The sequence below is a fragment of the Saccopteryx leptura genome, chromosome 3 (assembly GCF_036850995.1).
Source record: "Saccopteryx leptura isolate mSacLep1 chromosome 3, mSacLep1_pri_phased_curated, whole genome shotgun sequence".
In the NCBI taxonomy this organism is placed as follows: Eukaryota; Metazoa; Chordata; class Mammalia; order Chiroptera; family Emballonuridae; genus Saccopteryx; species Saccopteryx leptura.
The window spans coordinates 339,802,156-339,816,363 of NC_089505.1; positions in this window are offsets into that span (position 1 = coordinate 339,802,156).

The following is a 14,208-nucleotide window of genomic DNA, read 5'->3' on the forward strand; positions in this document are numbered from 1 at the left end:
ACTGTGAATATTCTAAATGCCACTGAATTGTACACTTTAAGATGATAAATTTTATGTTACATGTATTTTATCATAGTAAAAAATAAATTATAGAAAAAATGAATGAATCAGCCACTGCCATGGTATTCCTGTGCAGCCTCATGTAGCACTGCCCGGGCCCTGGAGAGGCAGATGACTAGGACCTGAGCCTCCCCAGTGATCCAGGCTAGAAGGGGAGTGTAATGCCAGGTCCACACTGGATTCGGGCAGATGGTAGAAACACTGTGGCGCCGGAAAGGGTTGGGCCATTCTGTTTCATAAAGTCTCACAATGGCGGACAAGCACACAGGCAGGGGAAACCGCCTCTCAAGCAAACAAACCACAAAATGGCCCCTCACTGCGGTGGGCAGGCACCCCGCGCATCCGCAACCCCCCTGAGCGCAAGCAGCCATAGCCTTACATAGGCCATGCACACGTGGTGCTGCTCACGCACTCATCAGGCAAAGGGCTTGCAGCTGGTAAACTAGCAAACAAGCCTAACACAGCTGCCCCACCGGAAGCAAGGAGACAGATGACTTGAATGCAGAGGGAGTGGTGAGCTTGTGTGGAGTCTGGGGGTGAGGTGGTTGGGGGAAGGCTGGTGGTTTGGAAAACTGCAGACAGTTTGATTGTCTGGAGAGCAAGGGAGAGGAAAGGGAGCTGCCATGGTGGTCAAGTCACATGACAAAAGAGCTCACAAGCCATGCTGAGGAGCTCAGAAGTTATCCCACAGTTGGTAGGAGGAATTTTAAGCAGGGGAATGATAGGATCAACTTTGCAGTTTTCATGTCCTTTGAACCTACAGATGTACCATGAAGCCCCCAAAGCAGCTGTAATGCAACTGCCCTTCTCACCCCTCGGGCTCTGTTCATTTTCACCCACACACATATTCTCCTCCCTCATAGGTCAGGTGCCCTGGAAACAGACTGAGGTCTAGATTTGCATGTGGATGGCTTACTGGAGAGAACACCAGAATAGCCCCTATGGGGAGAGTGAAGGCAGTGGGACCGGGTTGTGGGGGGAGGGAGGAACCTTCCCTACCCTCCAGGTTATTCTGGCTGGTCTAATAATCAAACCTACAGAATCCCATGGGGGTGAGGGTGGGGTGGGGCTGAAGCTGGGGTGTCCTAAAACAAGGGAAGGGGCCTGGGTCTTTGTAACCTTCCTTGACTAGTCATTATATGCAGGCTGCCCTCAGGGAAGGGACACAGCCTTGAACCCCCAGCTGTGGGGGATTCCTGGGGGAACACAGAGGAGACCCATCAGTAGGAGTAGGCAACACTCCTGCAGCTGGGAGAGGAGCCCCTGGGTCCCAAAGGGGGGATGTGGGTGGGGCTCTGGGGTGTGAGTGGGGCCCCATAGCATCCATTTTTACAATCAAGTGTTCCAAGAGATGCATGCCATTCCCAGCTTATGCCCCTCATTGCTGCTGCAGGAGCCAGTCCACTGCAGAATTTTCTTTAAGCATTCCAGGACATCAGCAAGGACCATCGATTGTCCCTCTCCTCCTCCGGCCTCCTTTGCCAGGGCCCTTCCCATCACGAGGTACTATCACGGCAGCTGCTGAGTTGCTTCCACGCACCACCCAGGCCCCATACACGAACAGACAGAGCTCCATGGTCTTCTCTGGCAAAGTGGGGGAGACAGTCCTCTCCCCTTCGTGACATACTCCCCTAGAGGAGCCCTAAAGAATTTCTGTGCCTCAGTGTATGGGTTAGCTCATTCACTGGGCTCCTGCTGGGCGAGGAAAGAAAAGTACCACAAACGATGGTTCTTGAGGCTGGCTGCCCAGGAAATCCTCCGGGAAGCTTTTTAACAACACCAGGGCTGGGGCTCCACCCCAAGCCCACGGAATAGGAGATTTGAGAGGCCCAGGCACTCGAAGTGCTTTTTCAGTCTCCCCTGGTGATTCTAATATGCGGCCAGGACTGAGAACCAGTGACCTTGATTTTCATTTACAAAGATCAGTCAGGGAGTGGAGGACAGCTGTGACTCGGAGGAGAGAAGTGAAGGTCTGAGCAGAACAGGAGATGATGGAAGAAGGAAAGATGAGAGGGGAGATTACAGAAGTCGGAGGCGCAGGGCGCAAGCACAGTGAGCGCAGAGCAGAGAGAAGTTGAAGGAATCACCTGGAGCTGGAAAGAAAAGCTCCGCCCCGGCACCGCCCCCAGGGATCCTGATTTAATTGGTCCAGACAGCTAATCCCTGGGGGCGGATGAGGGGGCGTCAAATTTCCCAGGTGATTCTAATATGCAGGCCAAGCTGAGGCCAGAGCTCTAGGCCGGGCCGCAGCCTCCTGCCTGGGAGCCCCACCACGCAGGTATCCAAGGTGCCAGGTGGCCTCTACCCAGTGCTGATAAACCAGCCATGTTTCTTACCACCTGGACCCTGGAATGAGGTCAAGCGCAACACCAATTTCCATCCAATCTAAACTCTAATGCTGGCACAACCAGCCTGACTCCTGGGAGAGTATTTGAGGAGAGCTGCTCTGCAGGACGTGGAGCTGGTCAGATGTTTATGACTCGTGTTCCTGGGCACTCAGTGTGCTGGACTGTCTGTCCCTTCCTTCAGACACACTGGCAAATGGTTGATCTAGTTTAGCATTTTCTTATATAAGTGATTTTTTTCCCACCAGAAAGAAAATAGCTATTTTTCTAAAGATAAATGTAATACATGATTGTAAAAAAAAAAAAAATCCAGAATGTGAGGTAGAAAGTGAAAATCACCCTTAATCCCAACACTCAGAGGTGCCCCCACTGAGAGAGAGCGCAGCGCCTCCTGACAGCCAGGAGCCGGCCTGGCGCTCACAGCTGGGGCTCTGTCTTCTGTGAGCATGACCAGTTCCACAGAACACCACCAGCCAAGGCCACTGTGACTGTGAGGATCCAAATAAAAACAAAACCACGTCTGAGTGAGACAAAAACAAGAGCATTGTCCAAACCACAAAAATAACCAAACATCCCCCTAGATTGGCTAATGGGAGACCATTGTTTTTGTCCTTGCCAAGTATGGGCTCGTTCCATTTGCCTTGATACGAATTAAGATATCCAATCAAAAAATTGCTCTGCTTGCCTGACCTGTGGTGGCGCAGTGGATAAAGCATCGACCTGGAAATGCTGAGGTCGCCAGTTCGAAACCCTGGGCTTGCCTGGTCAAGGCACATATGGGAGTTGATGCTTCCAGCTCCTTCCCCCTTCTCTCTCTCTGTCTCTCTCTCCTCTCTGTCTCTCTCTCTCTCCTCTCTAAAAAATGAATAAATTAAAATTAAAAAAAATAAAAGATTTCATTCAAAAAAAAAAAAATTGCTCTGCTTACTGGCAGCATCTAATCCAAAGCAGAGTCCTGCCTGCCTGAACCATCCCTCTGAGTACAACCACAAGGCCAAATCTGATCCAAATTCCTCTTTAGCATCCTCAGGCCGAGACGCCCCGCTGCCCATGGTGTGTGCACTCTCCGTCACGGCAACAAGCCAATAAGCGCAAACACATGTGTTCCCGCTGGCCTTTGACTAGACAGCACTTGCACCATAGATTTTGGAATATACCTATTCGTTTTTTTCTATGCATTTTTATAGATATATTTTTATTTTTTAAAAAAGAAGACACTAGCGTCGGCCTAGCGTGCGGAGGACCCGGGTTCGATTCCTGGCCAGGGCACACAGGAGAAGCGCCCATTTGCTTCTCCACCCCTCCGCCGCGCTTTCCTCTCTGTCTCTCTCTTCCCCTCCCGCAGCCAAGGCTCCATTGGAGCAAAGATGGCCCGGGCGCTGGGGATGGCTCTGTGGCCTCTGCCTCAGGCGCTAGAGTGGCTCTGGTTGCAACATGGCGACACCCAGGATGGGCAGAGCATCGCCCCCTGGTGGGCAGAGCGTCGCCCCTGGTGGGCGTGCCGGGTGGATCCCGGTCGGGCACATGCGGGAGTCTGTCTGACTGTCTCTCCCTGTTTCCAGCTTCAGAAAAATGCAAAAAAAAAAAAAAAAAAGAAGACACTAAAACTATTTTGCACTCTACTTTTTGTTCAATTAATCTCCTAAAATGATCATTTTAAACAGCTGCCTCTCTTGCTGTATGGATGTTGTAGACCCACTAATACTACTTCCCAAATGTGTGAAGTTCTGTCTCTTTAAACCCTCTGAGAGGAGGTTTGTGTGCTTTGTTCGTATCAGCCGTGGGCTGCTGGCTCCCCTTCAGAAAGTCCTGAAAGGGACCACCTCCTTACTAGGCTTTGGTGTGCCAAAGCCACAGGTGAGGGCGGAAATACTACGACTGCAGGGAAAACAGCTGTGTTAGGCTTGCTGGCTTGTACTTTGCATGATTAGTGCACGAGCACGTGGCAGAGCCACGTGTGTATAGTCTACGTGAGGCTGGCTACCTTTGACTTGGGGCAGGTCGCTTGCCCGCCACTGTGAGAGACCGTTTTGCTGTCTGTTGGCCGGCTGCCACGGGAAGAGGGTTTCCCCTGCCTGTTTGCTCCCCCACCATGGGGAGACTCTATTAAACAGGGAGGGCCCAACGCTTTCCGGCTCCACAGCTCCTCTACCATCGGCCCCACAGCTCCTCTACCATCGGCCCGAATCCAGTGTGGACCTGCCTGGCCTCGGCCACCAGCGGTACAACAGCCACTCCCCTCAGGCCGGGCATGTCCTCTCAGGTGTGGCAGGAGAGTGGGCACCGATTCAGCACTTCCGAGCAGGCCCTGAAGGGAGGTTCTCCATCCCACCCCACTCCCAAAGTGCCACCTAGCCACAGACGGGGGATGTGGAACACATTTGGCCCTCAGCTTTCAGAACACCCACTGCACGAGAGGGAATTCCATCTGGGGTAATGGTGTGTGAAAACCCTTTTGGCAGATTTATGTTTCAGAGAAAGTTTCTCCAGGGCAGTGAAGTCAACAAAATTCTGAAACAACTGGGTCAGTTCAACTCTGTTAACTAATTCAAGATACGTCTAGTAAATCAATGCCAGGTAATGGGCCTTGTTCTAGCTCAGTGCTTCTCGAGCTATGCTGTGCACCCACTTCACCCGGAGATCCAATTACAGCCCGGTCTTGATTTCACAGGGGTGGGGCTGCCTCTCTCACAAGCTCCCGAGTGATGCTGATGGGTTCGGTGTAGCCTGGCCCTTCCACCTGGCTAGGGCTTACCCCTAAATCCACCCTCATTGCTTACCAACAGGAGGAGGGCATGTGATGATCACCAGAGGACATCTTAGACCTCAATTCCCAAGTAAAAGTCCCTGAAGCTGAGGTTCTCCCCCCTCAGAGGAGTTGTCAGGACCAGCCAAGGGATACAGCACAGCTGAGCCAATGTCCCCCTCACCGCAGTTACTGTATTTCCCTGTGTATAAGACACTCCCGTGTATAAGACGCACCCTATTTTGGGGGCCCAAAATTTGAAAAAAAAAATACATTACATCAAGTTACTAAACTCAAGTTTTATTCATCATAAAATTCATACAACTCCTCATCACTGTCAAAACTCCCATCCATTAGCTTGTTCTCATCTGTGTCTGATAACAAATCACTGTCTTCAACAATGAGTGCAAGAACAAGTGCAAAAAAGCAGGAAATGCAAGTAAAAAAATCTGCAACTGCTGTATAAGATACACCCAGTTTTTAGACCCCAAATTTTTTTTAAATGGTGTGTCTTATACATGGGGAAATATGGTAAAACAAGCTTCTGTCCGGACCGATTGACTCAGTGGATAGAGCATTGACCCGGCATGCAGATGTCCTGGGTTCATTCCCTGGTCAGGGCACACATGAGAAGTGACCATCTGCTGCTTTTCCCTTCCCTCTCCATCTTCTCTCTCCTTTCTCCTCCCAGAGCCAGTGGCTCAGTTGATTTGAGCATCAACTCCAGATGGGGGTTGCTGGGTGGATCCTAGTTGGGGCGCATGCAGGAATCTGTCTCTCTATCTCCTCTTCTCTCACTTAAAAAAACAAAACATAACAAAGACCTGGAGTTTTGACCTCACATGTGCAGCTGTACTCGGACGATATGGAGTGGCAGAGACGGGGAAGGCTTCCACCTTTGGTAGCTGAGTTGACTGGGAGCTTAAACATAAGTATGTCCCCAAAGTCCCATTTTAAGAATCAAGTGACCCCAAGACCCAGGAGCCCCCAGACTGGCACCCCTGCCCGTCTCTATGATTATCCCCATGTTAATGTTCATTATTTCAAATTGAGAGTTGAAAACATTAATAGGTTCAAAAAATGAACTAACTTCATGAATGAAAGATTTATAAAGGGTTGCTAAGGAGAGAAATCAGCAAATTGGAGAGCAATCTCTTACCTGCTCAGGTACATCTGTCTTTTCCTCCTTCGATTGGGGAACTTTGCTCCAATCCAGAGGGATGTTTCTCATGCTGACTGGCACACATCTGCCACCACCTTGATCCCTGTTAGACCCTCTCACCCCCCTTCAACAAGAAGTGCAATTGCGCCTGACCTCTGGTGGCTCAGTGGATAAACCGTTGACCTGAAATACTGATGTTGCCAGTATGAAATCCTGGGCTTATCCCATCAAGGCCCATGTGGAAAGTAACTACTATGAGTTGATGCTTCCCATTCCCCCTCACCCCTTCTCTCTCCTCTCTCTGAAAAAATATGTAAATAAAATCCTTATAGAAAAAAAGTGCAGTCGCAGAGGGGCCTCTAAACAATATCAGATGAATAGTGGCCAAGCTTTTGGCGACTAAATTTTGCATCAAGCATTCCTGAGCTTCCATTCTCTTCTCCTAGAGCTATGTACCCAATATGGTAGACACCAGTCACATGTGGCTATTTAAATTTACATTATTAAAATTAATAAATTTAAAAATCAGCTTTTCAGTTGCATATGCCGCATTCTTTTTTTAAGTGAGAGGAGGGGAGATAGACTCCTGAATGTGCCCTGACTAGGATCTACCCGGCAACACCCGTCTGGGGCCAATGTTCACATCAATCAAGCTATTCTCAGTGCCTGAGAATGACATTTGAACCAATCGAGCCACTGGCTGCAGGAGGGATAGAAAGAGAGAAGGGGGAAAGAAGGAAGAGAAGAATATTGTTGCTTCTCAAGTGTGTCCATCCCCAATATGTCTGCAGGCCAAGTTGATGCTCCATCCACTGAGCCAACTGGCCAGGACTACACATGCCATATTCTAAGTACTCAAGAGCCACATGTGTCTTGTGTACTCTATTGAACAGTGCAGATATAGCATTTCCATCCTTATAGAAAGTCCTATTGGATAGCATAGTCTAGAGAGGTTCCTCTCCCAAAACCAAAAAGGTTTTGTGTGTTTTAGGAAAAGGCATCACTTTCTCCAGATACCTTACTGCCCCTTGCTGGGAAAACAGCTGTGTTAGGCTTGCACTATGCATGATTAGTGCATGAGCACATGGCAGAGCCACGTGTGCATTGCTTTGTAAGGTTAAGGGTGGATTGCCGATTGCCTGCGCGCTACTGTAAGGGGCCATTTTGCGGTTTGTTCACCTGCTGCCAAGAGGAGGGTTTTTTTCCTACTGGTTTGCTTGTCTGCCGTTGCAAGACTCTATTAAATGGGAATGGCCCAATGCTTTCTGGGTCCACAGTTTCTCTACCATCTGTCCTAATCCAATGTGAACCTGCCTGGCCTCAACCACTGGCATCACATCTGGCGTAGTGGGCAGGATTCGGATCAGATCAGTTTGGAGCCGCCAACACCTTTGAAGGGTCAGATAGAGGAGCGGTTGTTATTCTCCAGCATATGGTTTCCCATGGCTGTCATTTTGGGGGCCATGTGTTGGGTGTTTTATACAGCCCTGTGAGAAGAAACTGAAAGCTCTGTGCAAGGTCAAATGCTGCAGGATAAACTGCAGACTGAGCACCGACAGCAGCTTAAACTGCAACAGTTGCTGGAGAAGGAGGCTGACTGCTCTCGAGAGTTGCAGTATGAAATGCAGGCTGAACACCAGTGGTGCCTGGAGCTGAAACGGTTGCTGGAGAAGGAATTGCGGGTACAAAAGCTGCAATCTGCCCTAGAAGCAGCACATTGGCAGCAGCAGTTGTTTGGGAAACAACTGCAGGTTCAAGAGCTTCAGCTTCAGCTTCAGGCCGAGTCAGCAGCCACAAGAACTACAGCAGGCGCTGAAGAAGGAGCAGTGTTCATGCCAGCAGAGTGACTCTGAGTCAGAGGAGCAGGTGTTTCCAGCTCCTCCTCTTCTGAGGAGGAGGTTCCAGCTGGAACTGCCATCCGCAGACTCAGAGCCTGGGCAGTGTCACACAAAAGGTAAAAAAAACCCCAGCAGCCCAGAGTACGTCAGAGGCAGGCACAACCCCCTCCACAGGTAGCTGAGCACTTTTTGGTCCAGCCCTACACTCAGGCAGAGTTGATAGAGTTAAGGGTGAAATTCAGGCAGAAGCCCTAGCAACTTGGTAGCTGTGGTTGTGGGACATAGGGATGGAGGGCATCATGCTCTTCAGAACCGAAATGGAGAAATTAGCCGCCATTACCACACACTCCTCCTTGAGGCAGCATCTTCAGAACTGCCATGACAACCCAGGAAACCATACCCTATTAGAATGGATGATGACTGCCATTTGTACAGTCTGGCAGAACGCTGGAGACACGCCAGGGGCAGTGAGTCAGGGGCAGTCATATACTGAGCTACAGCAGGTCCTCCGGGAACTAGGTATAAAGAATGCTGCTTTCAACTTGAGGTCCTGTGGACCAGATGAGCAGGTGTTTATGGCAGGGATGAGGGACCTTTTTCTCTGTAGCATCCTGTCAGCCCTTTTTGGGTCACTAGTGGCCATCTTGAGTCCCTATGTGGGCAGCCCATCAACACGGTTACACAGACAGTGGCAGATTTGGGGGAGGGGGGTGGAGGCAGCACAAAATCATGAGGCTGTGTGGGCTGCTGACTGTTCTGTCCCCCTCCCCAACTAAAGAGAAACAAGCCTGTAAAGGTTACCTGAACACATATGTGGGTAGATCTGATCACACCTGGGGCAGAAAGGGGGAGATTAGATGGCAGGTATAGTACAGTACTGTTAGAGCTTTGGCAGCAGCTGAAGCCACAACAGAGGTTCCAGCCACCGAAAAAGTGGTAGAGGTGGGCATCCTTGGCAGCTGCCAAGAAATGTCTGGTGTTCAGGTCATACAGTTAGTTGTAGGATTACTTGTTGGAGGCAGCTGTGAGAGAGGAGGATATATAAGACCCATTATTCCAATTTGAATAGGGGGGAGGCTAGAGGCCCATGTGAAATTGGCAATCTACTGGTCCCCTTCTAATGTGCAGCAGGTATTGGCATTAGAAGATAATAGGTGCTTTTCTTTTTTTCTTTCTTTTTTTTTTTTTTTGTGTGTTTTTCTGAAGCTGGAAACGGGGAGGCAGTCAGACAGACTCCCGCATGCACCTGACCGGGATCCACCCGGCACACCCACCAGGGGGCGATGCTCTGCCCATCTGGGGTGTCGCTCTGTTGCGACCAGAGCCACTCTAGTGCCTGAGGCAGAGGCCACGGAGCCATCCCCAGTGCCCGGGCCATCTTTGCTCCAATGGAACCTCGGCTGCGGGAGCGGAAGAGAGAGACAGAGAGGAAGGAGAGGGGGAGGGGTGGAGAAGCAGATGGGTGCTTCTCCTGTGTGCCCTGGACGGGAATCGAACCCGGACCTCCGCACGCCAGGCCGACGCTCTACCACTGAGCCAACCAGCCAGGGCCAGAAGATAATAGGTGCTTTTCCAGCAGAGAACTAACAAGGTGGCACAGGCCTTGAATGTGTTTGACTACACCAAGCCCTGTATGCTTTCTGAGGGGTTTGGATGGGGCTTGTGGCAATGAACAGAGTGCTTGCTTATGGAAAAGCGCTGAGGTCTGTTATCAAAGAGCTGTATGGTTAGTTGCCTGTATAGACTTTCACCTTGGGTGATTTGTGCAGACAGCTGGGCTGTCTATTGTGGACTGATCATTGAGTGGTATAATGGACTTTTGGACTGCAACCATAGGGGGCACCAGCTTCCTTGCTGGATGAACACATCACTTGTGGACAGTACTACAAGAGACCTTGATGGAGGCGCCATGACACTTGTGGAGGCCCTCCTGCACTGGGAAGCTGCTCCCATCCAGTTGCAGAGACATACCAAGGACACTTTCTTTCAGGAACATGGCCCTGGACTTTACAGGCCCCCCCACCTACCATGGGTGGTCTTGTTGGCACCATGGGGGAGGAAGCTAAAGGTGGACCTCCAGTTAACTCTCTGGTAGAGTGCTCAGGGAGACATTGTAATTGTTGTATAACTTGTGCTGTTGCTTTAGGCTCTGTTTGTTTATGTAATGTACCTCACTCCTCACACAGGGATCATTGCAGAAGGTACCTGCCGCAGAGTGTGAAGTAAGCAACCCTAAAGGGGTGGAGTGTTGTGAAAACAGCTGTGTTAGGCTTACTCACCTGCACTTTGCATGATTAGTGTGTGAGCATGAGGCAGAACCAGGGTGCATAGCCTATGTAAGGCTGCAGGTGGTCTGACTCAGGGTGGGTTGAGGATTGCCTGCCCGCCACTGCGATGGGCCATTTTGCTCTTTGTTCACTTGCTGCTGTGAGATGAGGTCTTCCCCTGCCAGTTTGCTTGTCCACCACTTCGAGATTCTATTAAGCAGGAATGGCCCAACGCTTTCTGGCTCCACAGTTTCTCTACCATCTGCCTGAATCCAATGTCAGCCTGCCTAACCTTACCAGCATTACACCCCTGTAAGAAAAACAAACAAAACAGAAAACACCATAAGGACTCGAATCCACAACTCTGCTGCACACAGTGCCCGCTGCTAAGCAGTGCATGCCTGCACCATCACATGCAGCAACCTGAAGGAAGCCCTTCACTGATCCCTTGAGTTTCACTTCTCTCTGCCTTCCCCACTTCAGACCATGCCCCCTTATCCTTTCCTTCCTGGGATGGGGGGTTGCAGTTGGTCCTTGTATTAGGTTTCTGTTGCTGTCATAACAAATTACCACAAACTGAGTGACTTAAAACAACAGAAAGTTATTCGCTCACAGTTCTGGGAGCCAGAAGTCCAAAGTCAAGGTGCCTGCAGGGCTGTGCTCTCTCTGGTCTCCCTTCCTTCCCTCTTCCAGCTGCTGTGGCTCCAGGCTCTCTTTGGCTTCTGGCAGCAGAGCTCCCCTCTCTGCCTTTGTCCTCACATAGCCTTCTTCTCTGTATCTGTGAGTTCTCTCCTTCTGCTGTTATAAAGACACTTGTCATTGATGTAGGTCACAGTGGTTTTCAACCTTTTTACACTAGAGAACCAGTGAAAGTAGAACTATTTCGGGGACCACTAAGGCAGACATCACCCTGAGCATAAGCGAATTCGTCTAAGATCAGTGGGTCTATCATCTTCACACAACATCGGGTGGTTAACTCTTTCGTGGACCAGCATGAAATTTCTGGCAGACTGGTCCATGGACAGGCGGTTGAAAAACACTGATGTAGGCAGAGGCAGATTTAAGTGTGTGCCCTGGGCCCCAACTTCTGAAGGGCCCCACAGAACCCCAACTTTACACTTTTTTCTAATGACACCAAGTTTGGTTTCATATATATATATATATATATATATATATATATATATATATATACACACACACACACACACACACACATACACACACAATTTTAACATAAATAGTACATAATAATTTTTATTTATTTAAAAAATAGTTAACATGTATTTTATTTTCCCTGTTTCTTTTCTTTAAGGGGCCCAATATTTTCTTCTGCACCTGGGCCTCAACTGAACTTAATTCGCCTCTGGATGTAGGATATACCTAGACCATTGGGAGTCAACCTGTTCCCTACCGCCCCCTAGTGGGCATTCCAGCTTTCATGGTGGGCGGTAGCGAAGCAACCAAAGTATAAATAAAAAGATTTAACTATAGTAAGTTGTTTTATAAAGATTTATTCTGCCAAACTTAGCGAAAATCTGACATAAAGTACTTGGTAAGTAATTATTATTATATGCTTTAACTTGCTGTAACTCTACTTTATAAATTTTATAAAGTAAAGTTACTTCCCTACTTTATAAATCACCATTACTGTGGAACCGGTGAATGGTTAGAAAATTTTACTACTAACAGAGATACAAAAGTGGGCAGTAAGTATAAAAAGGTTGACTACCCCTGACCTAGATAATCCAGGATGATTTCATTTCGGGAGTCTTAATTACAGCTGCAAAGATACTTATTCAAATAAGGCCTCATCTGCAGGTTTGAGGGCTAGGACATGAACATATCTTTTGGGGAGCCAGCAATTAAAAGCTAGAGTCCTGTTGCAAGAGTGTCGAGACCACAGCCTTCATCTGGACATACTCGGGAGTCCTCTGACTTTCCCCTAAATGAAACTATTCGGACCTAAAGTAGATGCTCCTGCTACCAGGCCTCTCATCCATCCCAGTACTGTGGCGGCCAACCTGCTCCTTCCCATCTGAGAATCATCTGTAGGGGTCCCCACACCTTCTCCGACATCAGGCGCAGGGTCATTTCTGTGTGACAGACTTAAGTCTTCCAACCCACCCACACACCACCCTCTGAGCATGGTTCTGCTCAGCGAGACTGCCGAGGCTTTGGAAGACCACTGCCTTCATAAAGACCGAACCAGAGATGTGGGAGGGAAGGAAGAGGAGAGAGAATAATCATATTAGCAATAATACTAATGCTAACTGTGAACACTTACATAGGGCCCACCATGCGCCAGGTGCTATTTTAACTCTTCTATGACTAACATAATCCTCACAAAAACTCTAGGCAGTAGGTACTCTTATCCTTACAACAGAGACGAGGGGTCTGAGGCACATTGGAATTAAGTAACGTGCCCAAGTCTGATCGTTTTGGAGCCAGAATTTGAACCAAAGGCAATCTGGCTCCTAAGTCCACACTCCAACCAAGAGAAGACATTGTGCTGGCTGGATGTTTCTGGAGACTTCGGTAGCTACAAGATGTCACAGAAGAAAGGCACTTCTGAGAAATGCTAGTGTGCATCCTCAGCACAGGAGGGGCAGGCAGAGCTTGGGATCCCTTCTTAATGGTTTTTGGTTGAGGGGCTGCCTCTTTGAAGAGACTTGGGGCTGAGAGCTGGGCTATGTGGGACCCTGGCTGGAATGATCAAGTCCCACCTCCATCTCTCTCCACACTCCCCCGGCTGGCCAACACCCCGCACGGGCAAATAAATGAATCGGCGGGTAACGTTCAGGATGAGAAGAAACAGCCCTCTCCCTTCCTCCCAGCTCTTTCTCCTCAAGTCTTCCCCAATCTCTTCCCTCCTCACTCAAATCAAAGTTCATTGTCATCTTACTGCTGTGAGGTGTTGAGGGGGAGGAATATGTTACCCACGGTGGCCCGAGTGTCAGAGAGCATGAGAAATACCCGAGGCTAACTGGGGAAGAGAAGGAAGACTTGACCCCCTCCATGTGAAGAGAACTGAAGAGGGCTAAGAGGCAGGGACAGCACGGGGCATCCCTCAGGAGGTAGGGAGGTGACATCATGGGGGCCACAGCCTGCAGCTTCACCAAACTGAGCCCACATCACAGGCGGGATTTATGAGGTTGGTTTTCAGTCTGTCAGAAACGACCAAACGAGACAGACAAAAGCAGGGACTAGGGACAATGCCCAGCGTGCTCAGACCACCGCAGCCTGGCCCCGCAGGCTCACTCAGCTCTGTGGGAGGCGGGTGGGGAGCCCGGGACATGAGCTCCTGGCAGAGAAGTAGAGAAGCACAGCTGTTTCCTTTCAGCATTATTTTCTAGTGGAAATTTCAGTCAGAAGCCAAGTGTTGGAGGTGGCGAGGGAAACAGGAACCTGACAACAGGAGAATATCAGAGTTAATGGTAGATGTTTCCTCCCCAGATACACCACCATTTTCCTGGGCAGCAAAGAGGAATAGAATCAGCCCAGGCTTTAGAATCAGAGAGTTCTGGGTAGGATTTCTGACTTCATCACCTACTTACTGCGACTTGAGAAAAGTTCCATAACCTCTTTGGGCCTCAGTTTCACCCTCTGTAGAAACAGGACTAAAAGCGCCCAGCAAGATGGTCAAAGGTGCTCTGCTCAGAGGCGGCCACTCCTCCCTCTCTCGGCACTCCAGTGAGTGCTCCCACTCCATGGTCACGTTGAAGCGTCCTCGCAGGACTGCCCCTGCTTCTCCCCCCCCTGGCTCCCTCTGTTCCCTCTCTCGGCACCCCAG